We start from the raw sequence: 4,574 nt of genomic DNA, 5'->3' as shown, positions 1-4,574 counted from the left end.
ACGTGGGCCCAGAGCTGCCACCGGGCACGCCGAGACCTCAGCTGGGTCCCCCGCAGAAGCCCGGCAACCGGTGGGACAGGCACAGCGGGGGTGGCATTCCCCCCTCCATCCCCGCCGGCCATCCGTTCCCATTCCCCCTCCTCCTCCTCTCTAACTGGAAGATGGCAGCGCGGCCCAGAGTGAAGGGAGAGCTCCGGAGCCGCCGCCATCTTGGAGCGGGCGGGACGGCGCCTATGAGCCCCTCCCGCCGGGACCCCGACGGAAGTGGCGTCAGCGGTCCCCGCGCGGCCCCGCCTCCCCGCGCGGGTCTAGCCCCTCCACCGCGCCGTCCCGCCGTGCCCGCCGCGCGCGCCCCCGCGCGGGGCAGAACCGGGTGGGCGCGCGCACCGGGCTGGCCGGGCAGGGGGAGGGGGGAGGGGGCACTGCCCCCGCCGCGCACACAGGCCGTTACCGCAAGACCCGCCCCTTCCGGGGCGCGCGCCGCGCTGCCGCCCCCACCTCCCTCCGTGCGGCCGCCGGTCCCTCCCTCCGCTCCCGCTCTCCCTTTTGTGAGTTATAGCAACCGTTGCCTTGTGAGTCGAGCGCCATAGTCACCGTAGTCCTGGCGACTGTTACCCATCAACAACAGCCGCTCCGCGCCCGCTCCTGCTCCTCCGCCTCCTGCCGCTGCTCCGCACCCCCCGCCTCACCGTCACCCACCACAACAACAACAACAACAACAACCACAGCCGCCGCCAGCACCAGCAGCGACAGCGGGAGCGCCGCCGCAGCCCGCCCCGGCACAGGTGAACGCGCTCGGCGGGCGCTCCCCGGCCCTCCCTTCTTCTCCTCTTCCTCCTCCCCCGCGTGGCATCCAGGCCCGGGATGTGCCCTCGCGGCTCTCCCGTGCTCGCGGGGCTTCCTCGGCCCCCCTGGTCTCTGCCGGCCCCGGGAGCGCGGCGCGGGGTGGAGCGGGGCGCGGGCACGGGCGGGGGTGCCGGGGCGGGCAGCGGGGCCGGCTCCGCGCGGGCGAGCGGCGGCACTGGCTGGATGATGCTGCGAGACCTCCGGGACAATCGGTGGGATGCGGTGGGTGTGCGTCCGGCTCGAGTCTCTCGATCGTACTGGTCGGGAGATGGAGAAATCGGCCGCAGGCGAAGGTTACTGACTTTAAACCCGAAAAAATGCCGTGGGTTTGGGAGGAAAGATGCAGCCGGAGACGGATCCTGTAGCATGGCAAGAGCAGGGGTTGTTTTTCCCCTTTCGCGTATAGAGGCCTTGTTCTGATTTGATGTGACTACTAAATATTGCAGGGTTTTGTGAACTTGCTGTATCTTTTAATGGTAGTCTCCTGCTATCGATCATATCAGCTACTCTTTTTTTTTTTTTTTGGTGCTTTCTGTATGATTTTTACTTTTATTAATAATTAGTGTTGCTGTTTATTTTAGTGCAACCTATATTTTCTTTGTATTGTGAAGTGGGTTTTTGTTTATTCATACCCCCAGCCATACACACACAGAGTAGCAGGTGCTTTTTTTTTCTTATCGCACTCCTTCTGCAGGGAATTGTCTTTTAAATGGTGCTTTCATATTGCCAGTGTAGTATGAAACAGTGAGTGTGTAGGTCTATAGTTTATTGCACATGAGTTATGTTCATGTGGAGAGAATCCATTTCAGTTTCCTTAAACTCTCCACAATGATGGCAATTCAAGATCCTGACTGCAAGTTTCAGTGCTGAGCAGCAAAGAATGGAGAAAACAAGAAATAGTATTAAAACAAAGTCTCTGATTTTGCTATTGCTGCTGTATTTCAAGAGTGTGTTTGGAAAAAAGAGAAGAGGCAGTTTTTTTACCTCTCAAGGAGATGTTGTAGAAATTGTGTTATTAATGAGTGTGGTTTGCTTTGTATTTTCAGTCCAAAATGCTTGTTTTCTTCATCCTTTTTGTGATTGCTTATTAGGATCTAGAAATTTGTGTTGTCAGTAATGTCAAATCATACACTTCATACACTTTTTGAATTCTTTAAATTAACTGAATTATAGGCATCTTTTATGGCAGTGAAATTCTCTTAACATCTCTGTATCTAGTTGCACTCTCCCATTTGACTTGTCAAATCATGTGTTGTTGTGCGAGGCTTTTTTGCTTTTGAAGTGATAACTTATTTATTTAGTAAAATAATTAAAAGAAAATTATGTTTTTTTTTTTTAATCTAAAACCTACATTTTAATTGCATATACTGTTTTCCGTTTTTTTATCTTTGGAACCTTGTGTAAAATGCAGGATTTCTCATTACGGTTTCAACTGCAAGATGCTCATTTTGTCTCACATTGGAATTACCAATGAATGAGGCAATTTTTTAAAGTGAATATTGACTACAAAACATGCTAAGTAGTTAATGCATTGTTGATAGTAATATTTCTTGAGGTAAGGCATATTCGATCTGTCTTTTCTTTTTAATGTGTATTTCATGGGCCAACAATAACTTAGGAAATAAATTATTTTGAGTAATGATCAAAAGTCTCTACATCATCATTATTTTATTATTTTACTCAAAGATTAAACCACTGCATGCTGATTTTCTAGGTTCTGCTGTCAAATACGTTAAAGACATTAATAATTTTTAGTGCGAGTTCTAGTATGGTATCAGTTATATGGCACATATATGATGAATTTGTTCCTATTTTCTGCGATTCATCGGTTTTTAAATAATTTCTGTCATCTATTGTTGTTGAAAAGAGAAGATGTCCTCTCTACACCATATCTTTCTTGAACAGTCCTCTTATAGTGGGACAGAATACTACTCAGGATTGGGTCATTCCCTGGGTATTGAAATCTGTTTTTGCAGAACATGTACCCAGGAAAGTGTGCATGTGTGTGAGACAAACTTTCTGTTTTAACTTTGTGAGAAGACATACAGGTCTTAAAAATCATATTAAAAGCACATGACTTTGTCTAAAACTGTTTTCTTTAGCCAGTGACTGCAATTTGGAAAATAATACTTTAGGTATAATCATCTCTTTCAGTATTATGGATTTTACTGAGAAAAGTACTGACTCTTTATTATCACTGAGATACTGCGATGACCACAGATGAGATCTTCATTATGAATTCTGATTCCCTAATGCCCACAGCTAACAAAATAGTTGGTGTTTGTGATGCTAACCAGTGTTTGAAAATCAGGTGGCTTGTGATTATATTTTTTTAACGCATAGCTTTTCATGACTTACATGGTGTAACTGTCTAATGGTTTTTCAGTGTATCCAAAGGAGCCAGTCAGGATTTTACGCTCTGCTGTGTTACTAGTGAGCTAAACCTACATTGTGCTACTGTGGAGAAACCCTTTCACTAATGTAGTATAGGTATAGGAAATGGGAATCAAAGGTACAATGCTGTTAAAGAGTTCAAAGTCATGGTGTTTTATTTGATAATTAGGTTCAGCTTTGTGAGCACTATCCCATTTCTTGTTCCTGCCTGATAGGATAGTTTGTTAATCACAAAACCGCCTGCAGAAATACATGTTGCAGTTTCTTTCCATTTTTACTAAACTTTATATTGGGAGGAAAGGCTTTATCATTGCAGTTCCTTTTAGTGTTGTAGTTAGTGTTTCTGATTTTCATACTTTACTTTGAGGCTTTCTTCCCTCTTAAAAAATTCTCTCTGAGTTGTATGTTTACCTGCAGTCTCCAAAAGCTTACCATTTGCAGGTATGTGTCATGAGGAATGCTTAAAAAATGAATAGGCTTTAAAAAATACATGTGACTATTAAAATACTTTTTAAAAATAATTTTCAGTTGAAAAGACGTTGTGAGTGCCCAACAAATACAAACGGAATAAAAAATAAGCTTTCAGTGTCAATGTAATATCCATGTAGCTGGAGATCCATTTCAAAATCAAACTCCTTGTCAAATGAATGTGTTAGAATACAAAAAGCAGAATGTTTTGAAATTATCAATGAAAATGCTTATTTTTTTTAATAAGAGGACTGAAAAAATCATCGAGGCTTTTAAAATGAATAGGCTAATGTTTATGACATTTTTTTCTATTAGCCACAAGTTTATTATTTATGTATTTCGCCTACAGTTGGTTGTCAATCATAACAATACTTCTCTTTTCTCTTTTCTCCCATATTTTGGAAATTTAAGGATCAGTACATATTCTTATTTGGCTAAATCTAGTTTGTTAGAGACAGATGGCTGATTTAAACAGGTGTCACTTTCATTTCTTTTGCCTTGTGTTGAGACTTCCAGAGGTTTACAAAAGAGCTGCCTAAAGCAGATGGTGATTTCCACTTCTATGATTAGCAGAATGTACTTTTATAAGAGATTATTTTCCCAGTGACTAGGTGTATTTTAATGGTTTGATGTGTCATATCAGAGTTTGTGTTTTAATAGTTAAAATGTTATATCAGAGTATGAAGTGTTCCCTGTAGTACAGTCATGTAATCTATTTAATTCTTTTCTCACTGGACTTTGAAAAGAGATTATTTGGGTGTGAAATTTAGCAGTTTATGAGTGTGTGGATAGCTGTAGTCCTTATAATTGTCGTTCTTGCAAGTCCAAGAGCAGATGTGTTGCTTGGTGTAACATTTTGTTTCATT

At 43.7% G+C, this 4,574-nt stretch overlaps 1 protein-coding gene across 2 annotated transcripts in view; it reads left to right on the top strand.

The window, feature by feature from the left end:
• Positions 1-489: 489 nt before the first annotated feature.
• RFX3 (regulatory factor X3) overlaps positions 490-4,574 on the top strand; it is a 97,808-nt gene continuing 93,723 nt past the window's right edge. For both annotated transcript variants that reach the window (XM_027883502.1, XM_027883500.1), the window contains exon 1: positions 490-785. The gene's annotated coding sequence lies outside the window, so the exon portion shown is untranslated. The remainder of the gene's footprint in view (positions 786-4,574) is intronic.

Source organism: Empidonax traillii, unplaced genomic scaffold (assembly GCF_003031625.1).
Source record: "Empidonax traillii isolate 1590-97213 ecotype Southwest subspecies unplaced genomic scaffold, ASM303162v1 scaffold127:size982661, whole genome shotgun sequence".
NCBI lineage: Eukaryota > Metazoa > Chordata > Aves > Passeriformes > Tyrannidae > Empidonax > Empidonax traillii.
Note: the sequence above shows the minus strand (reverse complement) of the source record. Positions and strands in the feature narration are given on the sequence as shown.